At 35.4% G+C, this 27,568-nt stretch overlaps 1 long non-coding RNA gene across 1 annotated transcript; it reads right to left on the bottom strand.

Annotated features, from left to right (window-relative positions):
- Positions 1-13,854: 13,854 nt before the first annotated feature.
- Positions 13,855-20,769, bottom strand: LOC131859809 (uncharacterized). The gene is made up of 2 exons (XR_009359371.1): positions 14,737-20,769; positions 13,855-14,226 (listed from the first exon to the last, which is right to left on the bottom strand). It is a non-coding gene; the product is annotated as an uncharacterized LOC131859809 (long non-coding RNA).
- Positions 20,770-27,568: the final 6,799 nt, after the last annotated feature.

Here is a 27,568-nt window from a genome sequence, read left to right as displayed (position 1 = left end):
CAATGGGGTTTGAGCTGCCAATGTGTGATCTTTTGCGAGCATGTTCACTTGTTCGATCTCTAGAAGTCATATCCACCTCTAGCTCTAAGTCTCTATTATAACTTTCAGCTGCGGTAGTTGCCCCTATTGTTGAAGCATGAGAGCTTTGAATAGAAACTTTACCATCAGCCCTTTCTTGTTCCCTCATAGCATCATATCATTCTGACTCATTTTTACAACCTTCAACACTGTTTCCTGGTAGGTGAAGGAAATGAGCCTTCACCCTAGTGTAGGTGCCTTTCCAATGAAGTGGACAAAGTTTACATTGGATAGTGGTTGTTCCATCTGATCCTTTTGGCTTCTGAACTTGGTCAACATACTTCCATAGTGGGTACAAGCCTTGCTTTCCTCCACCCGACATTCTACATGGGAAAATAAAAAAATATCAGATTTGACATGAAATCATTTAGACTGTATTTTGTATCCCTTACCATCACATTCTTCACTGTATTCTATTTTAATTTTAATGGTTCAATTTTCAACTTTTCATTTGACAATGATACTACATGGTGTCCCAGTCCAATATATTAACATTAGATACTACAGTAATTAAAATATTAATATTCTAATACTACTATCAGAATTAATATCATTATCTGCTGGTAATATTTTATATTAGTATTCTGGTATTAACACATCAGAATTAATATCTGATATTAATATATTAACAGTTTGAGTTAACAGTTAACACAATTACAAACTTAACAAAAAGTCAAAACAAACAAACTTACTAATATTAGTCATAGACAGTCTAAAATGATTTCAGAATTAAGGATACAAAATACTGATACATGTAAAATGATAATTCTGATGGGTAAATATCAATTCGGATGTGTTAATATTAGAATACCAATATAAAATATTAACATATCTATTAACAAAAAGTCAAAACAAACAAACTTACTAATATTAATTAATAATTATTAAATGATTTAGGCTGTATTCTCAGATTCTGACATGAATTAAAATTATTTATGCTTATTTAATTTGTTCATATAATATTAACATGACCATTATAATAATAATAATAATAATAATAATGTTAATATTATACGAACAAGTAATGCTAATTTAAAAAATAAAACTTAATACTATACCCAAAAAAAAGCGATTGGGGATGACTAAAACTTTCAATAAACTATGGTGCGAAACTTAAACTTTAAAAATTGAAATTCCAACCTTGTGCGTGGCGTTTGATTTTTCCTGCGTAGCGTTGGATTTTTTCTTGTTTTGTGATGCATCGGAATTTATCTTGCTATGCGATTTACTGCCCGCGTCGCGTCGGATTTCCTATTGTGCGATTCCTTGCGTCGGATTTCCTATCTGTGGCATCGTGTCGTGATGTTTTCCTGCGTCGCGTCAGCAGTTTTGTTATGCCCGTGTCGCGTCAATATTTTCCATGAGCGTTTTGGGTTTTTAATTTTATCTTTTTCCCATCGCATCCGACAACTTGTTGACTCCTGTGTCTATTTTTAGGGTTTTTTAGCCCGCGTTTGCAGGGCACGACGAGAGATGAGATGATCCGCTGACATGGAGTTTCCTGTTTACAGAGACGTCTCCTGACGAGTCTATGGTGTGGGAGACGTGACCCAGTCTCGGGTTCGCGTCCCGGGGAGGTGGGTTCAGGTACCCATGCAACACAGCTATTATCAAGATGATGTGGGAGCATCCATGGTGGTTAGGAGATTGAAATTTGAACTTGGCATTATTCAACCTCAAATCTAAAATGTTCCTTTTTGGGCATGGGAAATGGGAGTTACAACTTGCCTTGACTCAAAGATACTTTCCTTAATGCAAAATATTCAAAAATGGACACCCAAGAATGAGTTATTGTGCAGTTTCCATTTTGGGGATCCTGTTGAGTGGAGTTGATGGCATAGTGGACTATAATTCTTGGTAGGTATGGAGGTGGAGGTGATAGCATCTAGAATCTTTGAAAGCAATTTCTATGTTGGGAAGATACCTTTCTTTTGTTTGGGTGTGACTTTTGGGGGGTTACCAAACCTCAATTTTGGTAAATATGGTGGTTAGAAAAAGTAAGTTTTGAACATTTATTGGAGGATTCCCATTTTCAAACTTTTTGAAAGTTTGAGGGGAAGAAGAAATTTGTCTTTTAAGAGATGATAGAATTAAAGATAGAGAAATAAAATTCTGGGTAGATTTTAGGTGTAAGATATGAAGCCATATTGAATCTTGCTGCAGATTGAAGGTTAAGAAGCTTGTTTTGTAGTAGGATACATGAGGGAAAGAAATGTTTTGGCTTGTAATTTCTTCTAGTTATTGTGTCTGATTTTATCGGCTTTGTATCTGATTTTGCTGTGTTATTTGAAGCCTATAAGGCTTCCATGCAATGTATTTACAAATTTATTAAGTAATTTGTTCATTTCCTGAACATTTGTGGATACAATGAATGAGAAGTGGTTTTCTGATTTTCTGCTTTCACTTGCATATTTGAGTTGCATTTTGTATGTGTTATAGGTTAGGAGAATATATGTTGTCACAAAAGTTTGCACCCTTGTTTTGCTATCAGCTCAACAACCTTGTGAAACATGGAAACAACCCTGAAGTGTGGGACCTTGTGCAATAGAGTTGAATCTTTGGAGAAGGCTGACTTCCTTTTTGATTTAGGTGCAAGTGTTGAACCAACCCAACACTTCAAACTCTACTCAAATCTTTAGTTGATTTTCATGTGTGGTTTGAGAGGGTAATTCATCCCTTTTGCAATAGTGGTATCAGAGCAAGGGTTTCTGAGTGTGTAAGTAGATTTGCCAAACTGGAGGCAATTTGTACTATGACCTAAGGGTTGGAGTGTGAGAGATTTATTGCATGTGTACATGCAACCTGTAAGAAGAACTTTTCAAAGGATTTAAGGAGTTGAGGTTCCTATGGTTGTGAATAGATCGCCAAAGGAGGAACTTTGTAATAACATCTATGAATGTTGTAAGAGGGTTTTGTAAACTAATCACCAAATGTGAGGAAGTTTACATGTGTAGAACTTGAGGTTTTCAAAAATTTGTGTTGTTGAGGCTTTATAAGGCCTTGAGAATGGAAAAGAGAAAGAGGGGATAAGCATAGAATCTACAAATCTTTACGAGTTTAACTCATGAAACATTTCAAATTACCTTGGGTGTTTGATGCAGGAGCATCCATGGTGGATAGGAGATTCAAATTTGAAATTATCACATTCAACCTCAAATCTAGAATATTCTTTTTTGGCCATGGGAGATGGGAGTTACAACTTGTATTTAAGAATGAGTTATTGAGCACTTTCTATTCTGGGGTCCTGTTGAGTGGAGTTGATGGCATAGTGGACTGATATTCTTGGCAAGTATGTAAGTGTAGGTGACAAAGCATCCAGAAGCTTTGAAGGCAATTTCTAAGTTGGCAAGATGCCTTTCCCTTGTTTGAGCATGACTTTTGGGGGGTTACCAAACCTTAGATTTGGTAACTATGGGGGTTTAAAAAAGGAAGTTTGAACACTCGTTGGAAGATTCCCATTTTCAGATTTTTGGGAAGTTTAAGGGGAAGAAGAAATTTGTCTTTGAAAAGATGGCAGATTTGAAAATGGAGAAATATTATTATGGGTGGATTTCAGGCTTGAGATATGAAGCCATGTTGAATTTTGTTGCAGGTTGAAGGTTAAGAAGCCAGTTTTGCAGCAAGATGCAAGAGGGGAAGAAATGTTTTGGCTTGTAATTTCTTCTAGTTATTGTGACTAATTTTATCAATTTTGTATATGATTTTGGAGCATAATTTGAATCCTATAAGGCTTCCATGCAATGTATTTATATATTGACTATCTAATTTGTTCATTTCCCGAACATTTGGATAAGATGAATGAGAAGTGGTTTGCTGATTTTCTACATTTACTTGAATAGTTGAGTTGCATTGTATGTGTTTTGAGTTAGGAGAATACCCATATCAGATTTTAATTCAAATCTTTAATTGATTTGCATGTGTGGTTTGAGAGGGTCATTCAACCCTTTGCATCACAAGAGATGGGTAATTTTCCAGGGTGGTTTCTAGTAGTTGATTTGAAAATAGATGGTTTAATTCATTTTATTTTTGCAAGAATACAAGTGCAGATGGATATATGCAAAGGCCTACTAGAGGAAGTTTGGTTCAAATTTGGAGAAAGAATCTAGAAGTAGGTCTCATTTGATGAAAATTTTCATTTTGTTGTGGGCGTTGCTTTCAAGTAGGTCATATAGCAATTGACTGCCAAAAAGAGAAACCAAAAAATACGAAGCAAGCTACATGGTAGCATGGGGCACAATTCCCACACTTATCAGCCAAAGGGGCAACTTCTCAGCTACCTTCACCTCCAAAATATCATGATGTTGTGAGCTCTCAAATTCTTAGCAATCCAATAAGAAAGGGATGCAAGAAAATTGGGTACATCTAGCACATTATAAGAAGAAAAAAGTGAAATCAGTTTATTTAAATGCTCAATCAGATGTGCTTGAAGCAATCAGTAGTTACTTTGCCAAGTTTTGGTGTCAACAAGGGTATGTTTCCCCTTTTTTGTAGCATGAACAAGGCACATTATTTAACTAGTTATTGATTAGGTCCTACTCACATATTTTCACATCTTTAGTGTACTTAGAGTTAGGAATTTTTCTAGAGTATATAGTAAACGTGATTTTATCCCCTTGTCACATGACATAAGATTAAGACGCTTGTCATCATCCTAGGTAGTCCTATCTCTCAACCCTGCCTACATGCAAGGCATCATATGCACATTTTATATGGGGTAAATCTTTGATTAATATATCACAATTCATTTTCCAACATTATCAAGCAATATTTTCTCTTACTATTCTCTTGTAGAAGGTAATCTTTGGTGTTGTAGGAGATCCTAGGTCAAGTCCATAAGCCCCTTCTCAAGTCTAGGAGATAATTAGGTAGGAGCTTTGGCTAAGTGCACTTAGGGACAAAATGAACCTCACCATGGATTCAAGAAGGCTCAAAAATTCCTACTTTCATTTATGGCACTATATATTTTGGTGATAGAAAAATTTTGGGCATTTTTGGCAAAAGGTTTGAAAAAAAAGCAAAAAAATGTATAGTTGTATGGAATCTGTACATTTGTATGGATCCATACCCTATTGTACCATATCCAAGTGTCAATAGTTGAAAATCTCTACACAAGTGGAATCTATAGAATATTCTAGTCATTGGTGTAATTTTGCATCACCTAGTGAATATTACAAATTTCAATATTTTTTTAATTAAAATATTGTTTTGTTAATCTGAAGCAAATTTGTAGCGGAAAGTCACAAGGTTTTTCAACCCTTTCTTCATGCCAAGTTTGAAGGGCTAATTATCCCACAAGGAGGCACAATCGTTATCACCCAGCCCAAGGCACACCATCACCGATGTTTACTACTATAAAATACCACCCAATCGGCTAAATTGGTTATGCAACCAGGTAAAGCACCACCTCCGCCCTTTAATAGTAGTGTGCATTCCTTCCTACCATCGACCCTACCTAAACAATGACAATACTCACTTTTCGCCATAAAGTAGTTGTTTTTTCCATTTTTCTATAACTTTTTGTCAATATATTGGATTTTTGAAAAAGAGATATCATTGAAAAGCTAGTTTTGAGCACTTCACAATGGTGCAATCATTTTGCCAAATTTTTCTTAGGCACCCAATATTCATGATTGAAGTCAAATCTTCACTTTTTGCCTCTAAGATTGTTAGTTTTTGCCTAAATCTTCGATTTCATGATTTTTGAAACGTTAGAAAGGTATTGGGAGCTATATACAACCATCCATGCACTTTCTCTAAATTCAGCCCAAGGTAAATTTTATTCGTTTTGTTGCATATTTACACTATGGATAATTACTTGGACATCTCCGCACTTGGAAGAGCTATGTTTTGATAAAATGACTTCATTAGCAGCTTTATTTGTATTGAGATTTGTAATATCTAATTTTATTATTTGAGGAATGTATCATTGTAATATCATGGGTTATGCAAAAAATCCTTTTGCAATCATTTTAACTAAGGACGATTATAATGGCAAAAAACATCCTAACACATTGCAAGTGGCTCAATCTTTTGCCTCATCTTCAAGGGCTCATATCCTTTAGCCAAATACATCTTGGAAGAAATCAATTTGGGGTAATAAAATGACCATATCATAGGAATTATTGGTACGACTATTTGTGCTACCCCTATTTGGGAGATCTTTGGAGACTCACATATCTCTCCACTCTCATGCACACTTTAGACTATAATTTGGGAGATCTATGGAGACCCTCATATCTCTCAATTCCTAAATGATCCTAAATCATATCAATTCATTCCACTTGATTATGTCGACAATATATCTTTTGATAATGATACATGGAGGATTTGAATATGATGCAAAACTCAAGCGTCTTGATGATACAAAGACCTCTCCTATCACTCCTATTGAGATCACAAATACATCACTGGATGTTATTTCTAAATCTACAATTGCTTCTTTGAGAGCTTCCAATGATTTTTTGCAATAGGTACATCTTAATCTTTCAAATTTCAGCTTTGCTAGTTGATTTCTTTATACGTAGTTTAGACTTGTTTGTAGAGTCTCACATTTCAAATTTGAAACAAAAATTTGAGGGGTTATCTCTCCTCTTTCATGATAGCCTCGTCATATTTGTTGTCCCATCATCATTGTCTTTCAATCTAGTTCATCATTAGTTACCACTTGATTCTAGTTTGTCACATTCTTTATTGATTGGCATGCACTTGATTTGATTGTGGCATCATCTTCTATGGACATGGCAACACATGAGTAGATTTTAGAGACACAATGGGAATCATTCTTGCATCTATATTTGGTTCTATTTTTTCGTATTTGTAGCAACTTTATTGTCTTTTGTCTTCGAGCATCCACCATCACTATAGAAGATTACACATTGTGGGGGGTTACATAGTCTCTCTTTTTCCCTCTTATGGGAGAATCATTGATTGTATATTGGTGAAAGAAGTAGTCCTTGGGGAGTCATATTGATTCCTCCTTCCACTTTCTTGTTTTTCTCTTGGAGAGGAGTTTTGTACCACTAGGTGTTCTCCAATTTCTCTATTTATGGGAGATTGCATTTATACATGGGTACCTAACATGGCCTAGTAGTTGGGATCCATCATCATCCTTGTATCATCTTTTCATTCTTACATTTGTTTACATCCTCCCTGAGTTGAATTTAAGGTGTTGGTTTGAATAGGGGTATTTCCTATCTAGTTCCCCCTTTGTAGTGTGAACAAGGCACATTATCTAGCTAGTTATTAGTTAGATATTATTCATAGATGTTAAGTTTACATCTTTCTAGAAGTTTTTAGTACATAAGTGATCTCATCCCCTAGTTGTCACATGACATAGGATTAAGACATTTTCCATCATCCTCGTTTGTCCATCTATCAACCTTTCCTATCTAAATAAGGCATCATATGTACAATTTGTATGGGATAAAATATTTGATCAATAGATCATAATTTATTTTGCACCATAATCAAGCAATATTTTCTCTTGCTACTCTCTTGTAGAAGATAATCTTTAGTTTTGCAAGTGATTTTGGAATCTTGAGTCTATTGTTGACTCTAACAAGGTTAAATTGGCCTCATACAATTTCAAATGAGGAATAATGGTTGATAGGATCCTACTTTCAAGAATCGTTGCTAGCAGCAATTAATCAACCATAGTTGGACTCTTCTTGTATAGAGTACGAAGTTGATGAAGCATCTTGAACCTATAAAGAGGTTAAATATTTAAAGAAGGTGGTTAATCTTAAGTAGGCCATATTTTGACTAGATCTCATAGTAAGAGAGGCAAATTGTAGATCTGTTTTCTCTATGTTTTGGTTAGTTTGGTGTGTGATGTTTATTATTGGGTTAGGGTCCTGTCAATGGGTGCTTTACACCAACACAGAATAAAATACCAAGGTATCTTATCCTCTCTTGAGAAAAATCCCATGTATGCTAAGATTGCGAAAGATCATATAGGTGACTCCAAGGTTCTTCTCTATTTGGTCATGACGTGTGGATAAGCTCAATGGTCGTTGTGATATGTTGGTAATACAAAGGGACTTATGTTTGAATTGTTCTTAACTTCTTCTGCAATGGTGCCTAGAACTTCTTCATCTAATATTGCAATCTCGTGATGCTTCTTCTTCGAATGGACACAACCAAAAAGAACTGAAATTAAAGGGGAAAGGATTTGAAGGATCTAAATCTACTCTTAAGGACAATGATGTCAATGGATAGTGCTCTAATGCACGAATTCCAAATAAACCAAGTTTTGCTTCGCCAAGCTCAACTACAACTCCACAAGAACTAGTGCAATCTTCCACGGGTTATGCAAAGAATTTTCATATCGCAATGAACACCATCATAACAAACGATGCACATTTAATGATTGAAGTTAAGCATACATATAAAAGGCTTAGGCTAACTTTACACTACAACTTATAATCAGTAAGATGCAAAAAGTTTGAGCCGTGGAAATTCATCAAACACCATTGCATTCTCCATTAAAACCAAAGTACTTCATCTAACAATTGAGAAATTGGAAAAACACCATGCAACAAGTTGAAATAAACATGAATCCACCATACCTTCAATGAGATCAAATATTATTTCTCCAAGTCTTACAACAATGTCTTCTCCTTCTCCTACTCTGCTTCTACTCTAAGGAGCAAGAGCTCTTCACTCCTAATGAGCTAACTATCTAATGAATTACGAAAATGAGAAGGTAGGGCCTTTTATAGAGATCCTCCCACAAATGAATGATCGAGATTGATTTGAAATCAAGGGCCAAGATTACACCATGAAAACCTTAATTAGGGTTTGACCAAGAATAACCCTTGAGGTGCAAGGTAGTGGGTTTGGCAATTAATGAGGCAACACACCCACTAAGCATTTAGTAGCCCATCACTTAGAATAGCACACCCACTAAGAATTTAATAGCTCATCGGCCCAAAATAGCATGCCCATTATCCCTCTCGTTGGCTGAAAATGCAATGAATCTGGTCATGATAGTTTGGAAACACGTGATTGGTCGAAGAAGGTGACAGGGCACAACTCAACATGTTGGACGCCATGTGGACCTGGTAACTCATCACGAAGAATAATCCATTTTGACTGATTGTAATGGAGTATATTCTGAAACTACATCATCTAGACCAAGGTTCTAACTTTGATCAACTCTTCTGAAATTATCCTTCATCATTTTCTTCTTTCCACGTACTTGGGTTCGAGAATTCACCTTCTTGGAATATCTTTCCTTGTCAACGATTGTCATTCCTTGAGTCTTTTCCTTATAACTTTTGATCTTGGATTTTAGGAGGAAATTAAAGATGTTGTAAATTCTTCTTCTCATTTGCAATTGAACTTTAGATCCTTGGGTTCTAGAACAAGATTGCCTTGAAGCCTGAATGTTTGGAGTTTGGATGTAGTCTTTGACATTTGGAACTGGAATTCTTCCTCCATGAACTTCCAAAGACTGGATTTCTTCTTGAACTTGGATGTCATAAACTGGATTTGATCATTTTGGACCTCCATGCCTCTTGACGTCCTGATGTTGTCTTTGGATTGGATATATGAATCCTTGATGTTTTATCATTTTATGACATTTTGGAGATGGGTACATTTGGATCTTGGAGAAGGAATTTCTCCATAAGTCAAATTTTTGTTTTAAGCTTCCATGCCTTGAGAATGCTTGGGTGCATTTGGAGCTTGGGGAAGGAATTTTCAAACACAACCAAATTTTCAATTTCCATGACTTCATGAATGCTTGGGCGCACATGGAGGGGAAGAAGGAAACATTTAACCATTTTTTATTGTTTCATGAGATTGGGTGCATTCCAAAGGGATAGGAAGAATTTTTTTCCACACACAACCATTTTTACCATTTCCAAGACTTGGGTGCCTTTGAAGTCCAGAGGAAGAAATTTCCAATACTTATCTATTTTTCACACTTTCCAAGACTCTTGGCATGCTTGGGTGCATTCTAGACCCAAAAAAGAATTTTTGGAAAATTCCTCCTCTCCTTGGCATTTGCACCAAAGGTCTTTTTGGCGCATTGGAGTGGCAGAGAAGGATTTTTGGATTTTTGGAAAACTACTCTCCTTGGAATTTGCACCCAAGGAGGTCTTCCTAGCGCATTGGAGTGGCAAAGAAGGATTTTTGGAATGAAGGATAATTCCTCCTTGTCTTGGGATTTGCACCCAAAAATAGATTTTATTGTGCTTAGGGCTCCTAAGGAGGATTTCCAGACAATTAAAATTCGATCACCTGCTTGCTCATTTGCTTTTCCAAATTTAGAACTAGATGAACAAGATCATTCTACAATCAATGCTTCACTTGTTGCCAAGGATAGACCTTCCAAAAATAGACTTACTAAAAATAGTAAGTTCTTCCAAACACAAAATTAGGGCAAATGGGGTCACAATGAAACCTACTAAAAATAGTAAGTTTGTTCAAACTCAAAATTAGGCGAACCAGGGCCACAATGAAACTTACTAAAAATAGTCAGTTCATGAAAAAACACTCGAATTTCACTAGTAGGCCCCTTCAAAGATTTCTTCACCTTGGAAGAAATTCCTGCTTCCTCCCTTATAGTGACTTTTAGAGTGCAAATTAGAGGCTGAGGAAGAATGTTGTCAATGGGAGAGAATCCTAACACTACCACAAACTGCCTCCTTGAGTGCAAATAAGACCCTGAGGATGATTTTGTCCTTGGGAACAAAATCCTGTTGATGTACAAAACTGCCTCCTTGGGTGCAATTTAGGGGTGGAGAAGGAATTTTATGGTGATGGCGCAAATCCTCCATGGTGAGGGATTCCTACTCTTGGGCACAATTTTCCTTGCCTTAGCCAAAAATTGCCTTTTCATTTTGATTTATCCTTTGCCACTAGCAATTTTTGACTTGGAAATATTTTTCGTTGCAACTCTAAATTCTTCCATGTTGACTCCCTTTGGATAGACTTTGTCCAAGCTACCCTTTTATCATTTTTCATCATTCCATTCCTTTGCATGTGCATTCTTTGTTATATCACTACAATCTCTTCCTTGGATGATGATATCATCCACTTAACGATGTCCTATTCTCAGCACCCAAATTCTTGTTCTTGCATCAATCCTGAAAAGACAAGAAAACATTGTAATCTTACAAACTTATCAATCAAGTTATAAGTTAACAAAATGCAAAGTTAAAAGGATAATCAATAAACACAATGTAGTTTGAAAATACTTTGAAAACCCTAATTCTCGACTTGATGACAATATTAAGACTATATCATGTCTAGAGTGTATATTCCTTAAGAATCCATTCCCTACTTAGGCATTTCATCACCTCCAAAGGCCAAAATACAAACCAACATGACTTTATAACTCATTCCTTAGGGTCGGGAGATGACATTGATCACAAAAGACTTGGTTTATTCAACGAAAAGAGGGAGTCCCCATTTGCAATGGAGCGATGTGTGAAAACATCACAACAAGTCCATTATATAGATTCCCAAATGATTCAGCAATATGGCAGTTGAACTCTACTTATAATATGGTCCAACTTGATTAATTAATTCATGGCCTAAACTCTCCAACAAATTACTATATATGAGCTTCAAATTTTGAGTAATAGGTTAAGAGTTATGGCCCCCACAAGTAGGGGTGCCAAAATCCAATTACTCCAGCAAACATTTCTAGTTTTCTAATAAGTTTTTCCTTATGTGGATGTTCATTTCAACTTTCAAATAGTACACAAGTCACTAACAAGTGTATTAACCCTCCAACTGTCACCAAGAACCATAATTTACTATTTATAGTAAGTTTTTAATTTCTTATGTGAACAGCAATACAATGGCAATATTTAAAGCGTGTCATTAAGTAGATGACATACACCTCTCCTATGAAATTTTCCCATCTTATATATCTTTCAATTGAACTAGAATCTACTTTTTACAAATACTCAATAATTGTCAATCTTGTCCGTTTAAATGCATTAGGATTCTCAACTAGTGTATTGTCCAATGAATTACCAACTTTATTCACCAGTGGTATGAAAGCTTATCACTATTGCACCTACCATCGAACATGGTGAAGATATCAGATACTTTGGTTGAAAACAAGAGATACATTAGATTATCTTCCTAAAAGACGCATGATCATAGATGGGTTCTAAATAATGTATTGTTGATTCCTCGAATCCCTTGAAATTGTTGAGGCAGCTTTTGAAAGGAAAGGATCATAGATGATGAACTAACTTATGCAATTGCTTCAAATATAATGTGGTTTCTTCCAAAAAGGTTATTTGGTTTTCAGACTCCTTTTAAAATCCAAGTAATCTTTGACACCTGCAACTTTGATAGAAAAATTGTTGCAAATGGTGATGATTGGATTTCCAAATTGGAAAATTATTTCTTTATGAATTTTTAGATTCCAAAAATATCATATTTTCTCTCATAAAAGTTGAACCCTATATTCAACAATAGTGGGAGTCTAGCATGCTAGTCAACAAGGAACCAATGGGGCTCCACTTTGATGAAGTGATGAAGATGAATCCCACTTGGGGAGAATTTATTGAGGCAATCAAAGGAAATTTTCTTTAGGACACATATAAAGAAAAGTATATCCAACGACAACTAATATGAGTCTGCAATAGAAGGATCAATCAGTACAAGACACAATGCTTTCAATGTGTTGTCTACAAAGCTCAAAACCAAGGATTCAAAGAAGCATCAAGTCCTCAAGCCTTGTGGTGACCTTCATCACTATGTTCACATAGAGATGACATTTTTCAATATCAAAATGCAAGGAACTATCTATTTTTATGCTGTAAAATTTGAAGAAAAGTTCAAGCCCAAAGGTAAGAAAGAATCTTTTGCAAGTGTCAAGCTAAAAGGGGACAGAAAAAGTAGGTTTGTAGCAAGGAAACAAAGGATACTCCATCACAGATTCAAACACCAAAGAAAAGAGGAAAGAACACTCAGAACTATACAAGCATGTGTGAAATCCACAAGAGCCCATGGCATGAGCACAAGGATTGTCATGCCAATAAGACTCTTTTGACAAAGTCACAAAAACCAAAAACAGATTCAATATCATTACCTACAAATTTATTTGAACAAAGTAAAGATCAGATCAATGATACATAACTCCATGCAACCATTACAAGTACCAAGATCCTTCACCACAAGATGAGGAGAGCCTATTTCATTTAGAGTAATTTGTTGCTCATAGTGGAAATCAAAAGAACTTGATATTCACAAAAATAGTCAAAAGGCTAAATCTGCAAAAATCTCACCTATATCCATATGCCATCGAATGGGTTAGTGAGGGTGTTAAAGAGATTTGTGCTGATTGATGGCATCATCTCTCTTATTTTATCAAGAATTCCAAAGATGAATTACTTTGTGATGATCAGGACAGCCCTACACATACAAGTGTGATGATGTCTATTAGGCTAGACCTTGTAGTGTCATCATCAAACTCTCACAAAAACTATGGGATACAAAAAGTGGTTCCTAAAAAGATATGGTCTTTAATCAACATGAAACAATGTTGACGTGTTATTAGCCAAACTACGACATTTCTCATACCCATGAGCAAACTTAATGAAAAATAAAAGGTATGCTGCAACACCATCTTTGACGGCAGAACAAAAGCAACTAGATCAGAGATTTTCAAGATACATATATGTTTTCACTTCACTAGTATGTGTACCTTTGCATTGCCAGGAGAAGCATTTGATTTATATCCATTGACAAATAACAAACACCCAAATCTAATCAACAATAGCCAATACAAAATACACAACAAATGCATAGAGATAATGATGTCTTTATTTATCTACAGTAATTACATCGAGCTGCTAGGCATTACAGTTAGGCCTTAAAGCCTAAAAGGCTAAAACAATCACAAACTGAAAGGTCTTACAATCCAATACAATGGGCTTCACTAGAAACTCGCTCCTACTTCACACATGGATTACAAAATACTTTTGTACTCTTAAGCGTTACTGCAAGTCTTCAATCTATTGCCTACACAGCAAGCAATGCATGGTCCAATCCTCACTAATGCATCTTTGGACACCAGATCTCCATTATTTGGATTCACACTCAAATCTAGCCTCCTTGCTTAGATCTTCAACTCTATTCTAATTTCTCAAACTCAGTTCTATCTTTTCACCTCCATTGCTGCCAAAATGAGTATAAAACTTTGATTTACATAGCAGAACAAAAAAAAAAAAAAAAGGAAAAATTGGCAAACTGAAAGTATAAGATTTTTTAATAAATCAGGAGTTAGATGGGAAAAAATTGAATTTAAAAAAACATTAAAAAATGTTGAAGAGACAAAAACTAGTAGTTTTTCAAATTTAAAAGCGTTTCCATAGCATAGAAATATAGAGAGAAAATAAAATAGACTTTAGCCCATGAATTGTCCAAATGAAAAGTTTGTCTAAAATAGTAGATTACAATGTAGCATGTAAGCTTTGCTACTAAATGATCTTTGGTAAGTTCTATATGAAGTTGATAAAGTGTAACAACCACTAAACTTAATTAAGGAAAAACAATAACTATGATTACATTTAAAGAATAATTTAACAACTAATTTATCTTCAGCTGAAAAACAACAATTTAACTAACTAATCAACTGAAAAGTGGTTAAACTAAATCAACTGAAATAGGTAAGGGTTTAGAGAATACAACGAATATTTGGTACAAGCCTCAACATAGTCTAAGTGAGGAAGAGCATCATCAAGGGCTTTTTCACCCAACCACAAACTTGGCAGTCTCTTGTGCTCCTTCCTACCAGAAAGGGCCCAACCCTACATGAGGGTGCAGACTAAGGATGAGTCGTAGTTGCCATCTTGCCATCTAAGCTTGGTGTTTAGAACCTACACGCTTCTAGTCGGTCACACACTATAGGTATCTTGTAACTAGTATGACCAGTTTAACTAGTAGGTGTATCTGGTTCATGTGAACTGACGGTCACATACACAATGTAGCACCACCTTGGCCAAGGTTTTAACATTGCAAGCACATTTAACACATTGTCAACATCCACCGCCCTTGCTAGACTTGTACATACAAGAATTCAACTGACTCACTGAACACAACATTTGGGTAAAACTGACCCACTGGCTCTTTAACTATTTAATTAGCAATTTGTCTCATGTATATTGACATTAACAGTCTACAATGACCTTCTTAGGACAGTAACATTCACTTGATCCCATTTAAACCACTGGTTTACTAACCAACAAATGTTCAATGTTTACTGATAATAATGGTCATGAATGATCATCATAGGATAATAACCCACTAGACAATCCATCTGCTTAATGTCTATTGACACCAATGGTCATAACGACCATCATAGGAAAGTAAGTTAACATTTTCACCTTTCAACTAAACATGGATATTCTACCTTCTTGACTTCTCGAGACCATTCAACTGAGATAATTATTCATTGATTAGTACTTATTTAAAAGACCCACTATTTCATAACAGATCAAGACAAATAACCTTTATTGATCATTAGAAAAGAATGTTGCTCATTTAGAGTTGGTCATTGACCTTATTAATCTTTTAGGTATCTTCAACTGTATGATGTCTACTAACATATAAGTTTATAGCAGTCAATAATGACCTTCATGAGATGGTGACAATTGAGGACAAGCTCATTGCTTTTTGTCCCTTGACCCAAACGGAATCACTACCCACCCGAGTGATGTCTCTTTGGTTACCAACTTCTTCAGCTAGCTCAAGCTTACTTCTAAGGCTTGACTATAAATTATTTTCTTAAAATCTCTATGTTGCCAGATTCTTCTAGAATTCCCCAGGGTCTTGCTTCGGTTCTACAAAAATTCTGGTCCTTTACAAATTCACTGCAAATTCTTCTAGGGTCCCAAATTTGCCTTATGGGTTCATTGAGAAGGACCCAAGAAGAATTTTGGGGACTTCGGAGTGAATTTCAAATTTAGCAGCAGAACCCAAGCCGATTTTGGGCGCTAAACACGTTTTTTTCTATTTTTTTATTGCCTATTTTGATTATATGTTTGATGACTTTTGATGATATTTGATTAGGGATGGCTGATTGTTAGTATTGACAATATTATTTTTGAACTGAAACATTGATAAGGTGGTGTATTTTGGCATTTTGCTATGTTATTTGCCATTTGGACTAAAACATTAATATATATATGGTGGCGTATTTTGCTATGTTACTTTACTATTAGTCTATTAGCATAGTTGACACTTGGCAATAATGTATTATGAATTTATTTGCTGCTGCATATATGTATATATTTTTTATTTTTATATGTTTTTGTACGGACAAACCCAAAGTGAACTCAAACCCACCCCAAAAAAAATTTGAACGAATTTGAGAACCAGAATCCGAATCAGAACCGAGACCAGCAACTTAGATATTTTATATAATATGCATTTAAGGAGAAATTAGCTAACAGCCTTTGTTGCAGAAGCTTTGCATTCTTATTTTAAGAGGTGGGGCATTACATTCTTTCTACCACCCCGTAAGCATTTTATACATGTCACTTAAGTTTCAAGAAGGTAATGCCATTTTGGGGAGGATTGGTTTTCTTTTGCTCCATCGTATTCTATGGGAGTTTCATTTACGAGGGAGTTCTTTTTACTCACATAGCTCACACTCGCACAGATGTTTTTTGGGAAATACTTTTTGTTGAAATTATAGCTAAGTTTGGATTACATGTAATTATAGCTTGCTATGAATATTGGGCAAGACCTATATAATGTAACTTGTGGATAGGGCAAGACCTATATAATGTAACTTGTGGATAGGACAAGGCCTATTGAATGTAACTTGTATTAAAACGTGTTGGAGCTGACCTATATTAAAATCACTTGTAACGTAAGGGCTATTTCAGTTTTGGCGCCAACCTTAAAGCATTGAATTGTAATTAAATATGTTCTTCATAGAAGCCGACTTGAGAGAATTAAAAGGCCGTGTCTCCTATATATACAAGGCTATCAATCATTGTATGATACAACACACTCAAGTGAATTACTTCTCTAATCTGCAAGTAATCTAAGTATTCAGCGAATCCTTCTAAGAGATCAGCGAATTCTTCTTGAAGATAGCAACCATCATCTAGAAGACAGCGAACACCACTTAGTGACTGCGAACTGGTTTCAAGTGGCAGCAGTCATCATTTGAAGATCAGCGAACTATTCTTGAAGGCTGTGAACACCATTCTAGGATCAGCAAACTTCATCCCTGAGACAACAACTTTTGTATTGCAAATAAGTTCATCATTTCAGCATGCCCTAGGTTAGAAGTATAACTATGATTAGGTTGTTGTTAAAGAGTGAAGCTCATTGTAAATTAAATTGGTGTTGCCCAATAAAGATCTGAGATTAGTGGCTGGGTTTTCCACCTCCAAGAGGGAGGTTTTCCTAGGGTATCTGTGTGTTTTGTGTTTGTTCTTCATTGCATTCTGATTTCTGTTGTTTACTGTTTAATCTGAGTTCTAAAATTAACATGGTATCAGAGCAAGTTCCTTCTATAAAGCCTAACAGCTTGAAGGTAGATCTTGTATTACTTCTTTTGCATGACTAGGGCTGGCATGAATCAGCAACGAATCTAGACAATATATCTGCTTGTCAAATTGAGGGCACCGATGGGGCAATAACAAGAATATGAAGGATTCAATCTTTGTATACAGTTGTTCTTACTCCTCTACCCTCATTGCTTACCTCTGTTAAGAAAGTTTTGGAGACTTGTATCTGCCTGCCTTGTCGTTATTTGTACTAGTTGTCTTTTTACAACCTTAGTTTGGGATCTTAACTAGTGCATAGGGTTCTCTTGCTTGTTAACTATTTCATCAGAGAGTGCCTTCATATGTTGGTTTGTGCAATTGTTTCCTTCTAGCTTCAGATCTTACGTATTTCTTTTATTCCATTAAGGACTATATAATTGTCATCCTAAGGCTTGTAACTATCAGCCTAGTTCAAGCTTTGTTCTTGCTTTAAGAATTTGTTCTAATCCTTAGTTCAGATTGTTGAAGTTGGTATTCGGATTGTCTTACTCTCTATTTTGAGTATGTTTATCTCTCATCCTTCTTGATGTGATTTGCTATGAATATGTGATGATCCAAATTGATGCATTGATCTGAATATATCATCCTTGACACTTAATATTATCAGCATCTGTTTTAGATATAAAACTAGGAGTATCCTGACAGATACACCAGCAAGCATAAGATTGAAAGATGAATGAAATTTATAGGAGATTTAGAAATATGGAACATTAATTGAAAACATATAATGAATAGTGTCCTTTAATCATTGGTGTGATAGGCATGTAAAAGTAAGATGCCTTAGTCATCCTATTCAATAGCTATGCCTAATGATGGCCTTACTATCTTCATATTGTGATCTGATCCTTTATGATACTTGATGCGTAGTTCTGATGCACCGTATTCTATCTGTCTTGAAATGCTCAATAGTCTTGCTGCTCTGGAATTATATACTCTTATGGTGTGTCTCTTGATTTGCATCAAATCTTTTAACATCGTATGGACTGTATTTCTGCTCTCTGAGTGTTTTATGTTTGGATAAGGTTGTCATGTAGGGTTGTGACTGTGCAACTCTTGGTTCTCATCAACTCTTCGTAAAGATCTCATGATCTTTGTTATACTTTGCTATACTCTCTTGTGTAGAGGATTGCCTTTAGCTCTAATGCATTTTTTGTCATGGCTTTCACTATCCTCACATGATATTCATTGTGATATTATCTCTTCAACTTGAGCATACTGCCTATTACATTGTTTTGAAGTAAATATTCTCTTGATGATGAAACCTAAGATCAATGAGGTATCTAACTTAGTTCTTTTGATCACATGTTTGTGTTCAACTACATTGTGTATCTTTTGAGTGGTTGATACTCATATTTGATTTTACGCACTGGCTGGAAAGGCAATTTGGCTTATATACCTTGCTTATGGATTTTGTATTATGTTAGATTGTCAAATTTTTTTGAAGGCATCCACTTGCCTTAATTTTCTGATCAGATTAGGCATGGCTATCTCTTTGTTATGGAAAACAATTTTTACATTAAAGAATGTTGTGTAGTGAGTGAAGTTGATCATATTCTTTGGACTAGCAATGTACAAAATCCTTGTGTTATACTAACTGTTTTGAGCAATCTTTGCATATGTTATCAATGGTGGAAGTCTAGTCAATAAAGAGATAAGTTATCTTACATGTTCATGAATTTTCTTGTTAATTCATTCTATTGGGATATTGAATCATGTTTGATCCTAACATTGATACTTCTCTTCAAGATAGTCTTGAACTATCATGCCTTCAAGCTTCAGAGGGGGCTTGGTAATAAGAGTCTATACAAACTCTCAGTTCATTCACTTGAAGGTATGCCATTATCATAAGGATTGTGCTATGGGTCCATTTCATAAAAGTGAAGTAAGGAAAAGATTGGCATTTCTCATTTTTTATGGAAACTTAGTTGGTCGCTTTCATTAGTTGATTCTTATCACAATCTTATTTTAAGGAAGTTCCATGTTCCCTACAATCTTCAGTAATTGTGTTAATAGAAGTATTGAGAAATATGAAGCTAGATGTATAGCTCTTGGTTACAAGGAAACACTTGCTCCTGTTGCTAGATATACCAATATTAGAATCATTATAGCTAATGTTGTAGCTAAAGGCTGGAAGTTGGATATAAAGAATACTTTTCTTAATTGAATAATCTGAAGAATATGAGATTCAAGATAGAGAATCTTATGTGTGCAGATTGAAGAAAGCTCTATACAAAAAGGATTGATAAGTATTTGATTAGTTTAGGATCTTGCAAGAATGATGTTGATTCTAACCTTTACTTTAAAAGTATTCAATAGTGAAATGCTAATTCTGTTTTTTTTATATGTGGATGATTTATTTCTAACTGTTGGAGATAGTCTCATCATTAGATGTAAGAAAGAATTAGCCACTGAATTTGGAATGAAGGATCTAGGCCTAATGCATTACTGTCTAGGACTAGAAGTATGGCAAAGATCTTATCCTTAGTCAAGAACAATATGACATTGATATGATGGATTGCAAACCTATGTCTGCTCCTATAGAAATTGAGTTTATCTACAGCTAACTCTGATTTTGCAGATCCATCGAAGTACAGGTAGTTGATTGGATCCTCAATGCATCTAGTTAACACTAGACATAATATTTGTTATGCAGTGAGTGCCCTCAGCCAGTTCATGAACAAACCTAAGCATGTTTGTCTTGTTCCAACCAAGGATATCCTGAGATATTTGCGAGAAACAGTTGGCTACAGGCTGAAGTATCCAATCAACACTGTCATTTCCTTGGAAGGCTACTTTGATTCGGATTGGGAAGAATGTATTACTGACGGGAAGGACACTTTAGGAATCTGTTTCAAGTTGGGTTCAGTCATGATCTCTTGTGCCAACAAGTATCAGTCCTCAATTGCATTGAGTACAACGGAAGTTGAGTACATTGCGTCAAGTGTGAAGCAATGTGGCTTCACAAAGCTTCTTGCTAGGTTGTTTGGGCAACCTTGGGAACCCACAGTCATTAATTGTGACAATCAAAATTGTATTAAGATGTTTGTTAATCATGTGTTTTATGACAGGTCAAAACATGTGGAATCTCATTATCACTACATTTATGATATGATACAAAAAAGTGCAATTCAGCTGAAATATGTCAGCACTATTACAGCTGTTCTCACCAAACCCCTTGTCGAGTGAAGTTTGTGTACTTCAGAGAGAGACTTGGAGTTGTGGAGAACACAACTATGGCTAAGAGGGATTCTCAGTCCTAGTGATGCATTAAGTTGCATCTTCCACCCTCTGCGGGCAATGCAAGGTGACATTGGATCCTTCTCTGGGAGAAGATTGAGGTGAAAGACCTCCTCCACCCTATGCGGGCAATGCAAGATTATTCTTCTCAGTAGAGAAGTTTTGAGGTGTAAGACCTCTTCTCACCCTCTGCGAGCAATGCAAGGTGGATCCATCCTCTACATGCAATGCAAGATGGATATCAAGAAAGAAGTTCATGATGTGTATTATATATTTGTGTGTATTCATTTCTTGCAGGTGTGCATAATAAAGTTTTGAATCCATCCTTTGTGGGCAATGCAAGATGGATATCATGGAAAAGTCCACGATGATTTGTTATTTGGCTAGAATCCTCCCTAGCTAAGAGGGAGTGTTGAAATTATAGCTAAGTTTGGATTACATGTAATTATAGCTTGCTATGAATATTGGGCAAGACCTATATAATGTAACTTGTGGATAGGGCAAGACCTATATAATGTAACTTGTGGATAGGACAAGACCTATTGAATGTAACTTGTATTAAAACATGTTGGAGCTGACCTATATTAAAATCACTTGTAACGTGAGGGGTATTTCAGTTTTGGCGCCAACCTTGAAGCATTGAATTGTAATTAAATATGTTCTTCATGCAAGTCGACTTGGGAGAATTAAAAGGCTAAATCTCCTATATATACAAGGCTATCAATCATTGTATGATACAACACACTCAAGCGAATTACTTCTCTAATCTGCAAGTCACCTAAGTATTCAGTGAATCCTTCTAAGAGATCAGCGAATTCTTCTTGAAGACAGCGAACACCACTGAGTGACTACGAACTGGTTTCAAGTGGCAGCAGTCATCATTTGAAGACCAGCAAACTATTCTTGAAGGTTGTGAACACCATTCTAGGATCAGCAAACTTCATCCCTGGGACAACAACTTTTGTATTGCAGATAAGTTCATCATTTCAGCATGCCCTAGGTTAGAAGTATAACTGTGATTAGGTTGTTGTTAAAGAGTGAAGCTCATTGTAAATTAAATTGGTGTTGCCCAATAAAGATCTGAGATTAGTGGTTGGGTTTTTCACCTCCAAGAGGGAGGTTTTCCTAGGGTATCTGTGTGTTTTGTGTTTGTTCTTCATTGCATTCTGATTTCTGTTGTTTATTGTTTAATCTGAGTGCTAAAATTAACACTCTTTTCTCTCTTAGAGGAAAATTCATCCACATACCCTGCAAGGATATCATTGCATTTTGTTTGGTTCACGGAGGACCATTGCAATCAATATCAATCATTAAGTTGCTCTACACCATAATACATGTGTGTTCGCAAGGAGAATTGTCATGGATTGTAACATAGGTTGAAGCATTCTATCATCGGACATTGTTGACTTACAGGCACATTCTTTCATTCTATTTTAAGTTATAAAATAGTTAATACCGTCATGGCATATTGCATACAATCTTACATTGTAATGCTTGCTATTATATGATAAGGAATTTGAATATTATTAGAAATCATCTTTTCACTAAAATAGTTCAAATAAAATCAGTCCCTTGTCCTTAATTAATATTGTGCACATGAACCCAATTGAGGGTTATCATATTTGTGTATATTTTTTCTCTGAAATATTGTCTACGTGAAGGAATCTCAAAACAATACAAGAGATTGGTCATTTATATCCAGATAAGAAAAATAAATCTGAGTGTTGGCACTTTGTCTATGTGTTTCAATTATCAATAATGATCCGAGTCATGGATTCCTTGTTAGCATTTAACTATGGTTGTGCAAAGACCAAAAAGAAAAATTATTTGTATCTATTAATTATCTAATCTTTGGTATGCATCTCATAAATGAGATTTTACTAAGTTGCTGGTCCCAGTTCGGATTCAGATTCTAGTTTGATATTCGGGTTTGCAAATTAGTTCAATTTTTGGGGGGGGTGGGTTTCGGTTCACTTTGGGTTCATCCGTACAAAAACATATAAAAATAAAATATAAAAAAATATACATATATGCAACAGCAAATAAATTCATAATACACGACTGTCAAGTGTCAACTATGCTAATAGACTAATAGTAAAGTAACATAGCAAAATACACCACCATATATATTAATGTTTTAGTCCAAATGGAAAATAACATAGCAAAATGCCAAATTACACCACCATATCAATGTTTCAGTTCAGAAATAATATTGTCAACATTAACAATCAGCCATCACTGATCAAATATCATCAAAAGCCATCAAACATATCATCAAAATAGGCAATTAAAAAACTTTTTTAAAAAAAAGAAAAAAACGTGTCTAGCACCCAAATTGAGCCTGGGTTATGCCGCTGAATTTGAAATTTGCTGCAGGTTCCCCTGAATTCTCCCTGGGTACTTCTTAGGGAACCCATAGAGTGAATTTGGGACCCTGGAAGAATTTGCAGCAAATTTGTAAAGGACCAGAATGTTTGCAGAACTAAACCAGGACCCTAAAAAATTCTAGAAGAATCTGGCAACTTAATAATATATAAACAAATATCCATCTATGATTTATATCTCATTCATGTTTTTATATGTATATACATATATTTATATGTGCATCGTTCCATAATAATTCCAAATGCGCGTATACATATGCACGTATATGTATAGGTATGTATAATATATACCCTCATTTATGAACATATATTTATATATTCAATTAAGTGAAATAAACTTATTGAAGATTGAATTATGATCCAATTTATATCATTACTTAGAATATTAGGACAAGGAGAGACAAGATACACTAAACTCCAATAAAGATGATACAAGGAATAGACTGGAACTGCCTAACTGATTGATGGAAAGAGACGACCACCTTAACTACCAATGTGACGACCAACTTCTTAACGACTTAACACCAGGTTAAAGGTTCGATGGCAAATTTGATCAATCCCATAGGCTACGTACCTCCCCTTTATGATACTCTCCCTTCATGTGGAGCCGTTGGTAATCCTGCATCCACTTGGTAACATTAAAAATGGTTAGACTATTCTTGTCTTCTCAGTATTCATGAATATAAGAAATAACATTGTCAATATTAACATTCATGTCCATAATACAGCTCATTAAATATTTCATATCCACATAAGCAATAATAAAACACAAATGATATAAAGATTACAACTGCATTATCCATTAGAAAACCTTTATTAAAAAGAGGGATGTAACATAAAGTTATTGCTAGGTTAACATTAAAATAATTCACTGAATGATATGTGAGTAAACCTCTAGTCTTGTTGTATGATGTGAGTAGATGGTAAAATGTTACTAACAACATTGCATTCCGAATTATTATTAATATCAAAAGAATGTTTAATCATGGAGATTGTACTATCATAACAAACTCTATAAACTTTGAAAGCTTAGTAAGATCTCAAAACAACTACAATAAAAATGTTTGCATCTTGGGAGGATAAAAGAAAACAAACACTTTACCACTGCAAAATTTTCAAGTATGAAACTTAAAAGAATATATCATCCAAATAAAAATCTAATGAATCGACAAAAGAGAAACCATTTCTCATAATAGGTAGATTCAAATGGTAATGAATTATGCATTTTCAAAGATTCAAGATACAAAACCAAGTCACATTCAAAAGCTTTTCTATTAAACTAAACCTTCAAATTTAGTCAAGTATTGACTCATATAAAGTAGAAGTAGAAGATAGACACAAAATAAATTTTAAGATAGATATGCATAATATCAAAATAAGCATACAAAATCACAATGACCCAGATTTTGATGTCACAAAGATTGGACATTGTTGATGTGTTTTTTGACACCTCTGACACAGAATAAAATACCAAAAGTATTCTATCCTCCCTTGATCAAAATCTCCTTGGATGCTAAATGATGTGATCAGCTGAGATGACTCCAAGGTTTCTATTGTTAGGTCTTGACTTGTAGATAGCTTAATAGTTGATGTGATTTGCTGCTCCTCCAAGGGATCTTACGTTGATACTTGAATGTTGAACGTTTGGATGTTGTTGGAACTTAGATTCTAACTACTTACTTGGAAAATAAAAGGGCAAAACAGATAGGGTTTAAGAAGTTAATCTAATCCTAAGAATGTAGGAACGACGGACAATCTTTGGTGAAACTCAACTAAGCCTTGCTTTGACATGCAAAGCAACAACTCCACAAAGCTTAGTGTGATCTTCTAAGGTATGCACATGATGTTCAAATTACCATCAACAACAAGGATATCATCAAGGCAATACATATCAAAGTGTGAATAGCAATTGAAGTTAATAAGCTCATTTAAGGATTACAACTGACCACACAAGGCAAACTTACCATCAGCAAATTGCTAGTGATATGGATATATGACTTTCATCATTGATTATGGATAAAGTTCTTCCATTCATTTAAACAACATGGAAATGAGTTGGGAAATAGAGACCATGCAACTTCTTGAAATAACACATCAAATTCACCATAGCTTCACTGAAATCATATGCTCTTTACAACAAAGTCTTGGCAACAATCTTTGCCTTCTCCTAATCTAACTTCTACTCTATCTTCTACTCTATTCTTCTTACTCTACTACTCTTTTTGTTAACTAATGTCTATTGCTCTACTATTGTTAACCTTTACAAATGAGAAAACTAAGCCTTATATAGATAGCTCTTTACAATGAATGGCTCAGATTTATTCACAATCAATGGCTGAGATTACAAGAACAAAACCCTAATTAGGGTTTGTTCTAACAACCCCCTTTGGCCAATGAGAAAATTACATTCAATTTGGCACATGTTCATTTCTGAATGTGAACCAATAGAAAATGAGGTTAGGTATCTCGAATTTTGTGTCTTCATGGATGAGTTAGGTGCATTGCATCTGGACACGTTGACGTGGAGCCTCCTGATTAGGTGAGTGATGACAAGGATGCCAGCTCAACTTGCACTTGTGGACTTGATACTCAACATCACAAGCAAGTGTTGATGCCTCGAGCAATATCTCTTGATACTCAATATTATTCAACTTGCTTAATGCGATGATTATGGGAAGCATCACTATGATTAAGCAAACTTTGATTAACTCTTCTGAAACTATCTACTTCCTTGATCACGTTTGATGTAGACTATGTGATGACTTTGGTTGATCTTCCCTTGTTCATGATATACTTGACCTTGAGCTCCAACTTCATCCCCTTCCAATTGGCATTTAGAGTATAGACCTTCATGCGGTAGAATTCTAATCTTCCTTGGATCTTGGATCTTGGACCTTGGCTTTGATCTCTGCTTTGCATGACTCAAACTTGGTCTTGATGTTGAACTACCCTCCTTGGAGTGCTGCTCTGATCTTCCTACAATCAGGCCTGCCCTTTTGATTTCCTCCTTTGTCATCTACGAAACAAACAAGAAGGCATCAAACACATATAACACATACTAATTTATCCATCTCTTATCTCTTATGTGCTTCGATTCTGTTTGATCAAATGATAGTTCAGGTCCAGTTAAAGTCTGATTGCTGACTCCTTGGGTCTGATTTTATGTTTGCTACAGGTCTGATCATATGTGGAAAATCCGCTCAGCTCTGCCCAGGCTGCCTTCAAAGTAGATTGAAAATGCTTCCAACTTGATCTCAAGCCTACTTAGTCAAAATCGCCCTCCTTGAACAATGAAATGATCAAGAAATTCGCTGATCTTAGTAATCAAAATCACTGCCTCGATATAGAATTTGATCAATGTATTGATCAACAAACTCGCTGATCTATGTCACCAAAATCCTTGCCTTCTAAGTATTTCGCTCTGCTCTGATTAGAATTGCTAATCGTTTGAATGATGTTTGGAATGAAGTGAAACACTCTTCTATATAGGTGCTATTGAGTGAGGGGATGTGTCTTTCTTCCTTATAGGCCGACTTGGTTTTAGCAAACAAAATATTCAATTTCCTCTTCTCGAGCTATACCTTTGCTTGTTGCTTGATGTGGCCGACTTAGTTTTTAATAAATAAAATGTTTTATTTCCCTTGCTGAGCGCTTCATCCTCAACACTATGTGGCTGGCCTAACCATTGCTTTGCTTCTATTCCTTGGCGGCCTTTTGTTCTTCATTTACACAACATGCTTGGTCGGCATTATGTGCTTTGTTTGCACAAAATGATCGGCCTTTAGGCCTTCATTTGCACACTCAGCATTTTGATCTTTGTTTGTATAAACTTGGTGGCACCTTAGCTTGCACTAGAAATTCGCCATTAAGCCCTTGATTTGCATTAGACCATTTTAGGTGACTTTTAAAATTTTCAATTGTACAATTGATTCCTTTTCTTGATCAGCATTTTCCTCTTGCGTAGCACCATGATTTAGGTCTTTGATCATTCATTTGCATCATGATTTCGGTAACATGGTCTTCATTTGCATAGGCATTTCGGCATTAAGGGCTTCATTTACAGAACCTAGGCGGCAATTTGGTCTTTGTTGCATTAACTTTGCATTGAGCGGTGTTTAGTAGGTCATTTTCACAGCTTGCTAGGCAGCTAGGCAGCAATTTCATGTTCATTTGCACAAACCTGATGCCTTAGGCAGTATTTTATCTTTCATATGCACAAATTTATTTGTCTAGTCGGCATTTTAGCTTTTGTTTGCACAAGACCCTTGCCGGCAACTTGGTGTTGATTTGCACAATCAAATCGATGTTGAGCCCCTCATTTGCACAACCTGATCG

Source organism: Cryptomeria japonica, chromosome 11 (genome assembly GCF_030272615.1).
Source record: "Cryptomeria japonica chromosome 11, Sugi_1.0, whole genome shotgun sequence".
NCBI lineage: Eukaryota > Viridiplantae > Streptophyta > Pinopsida > Cupressales > Cupressaceae > Cryptomeria > Cryptomeria japonica.
Note: the sequence above shows the minus strand (reverse complement) of the source record. Positions and strands in the feature narration are given on the sequence as shown.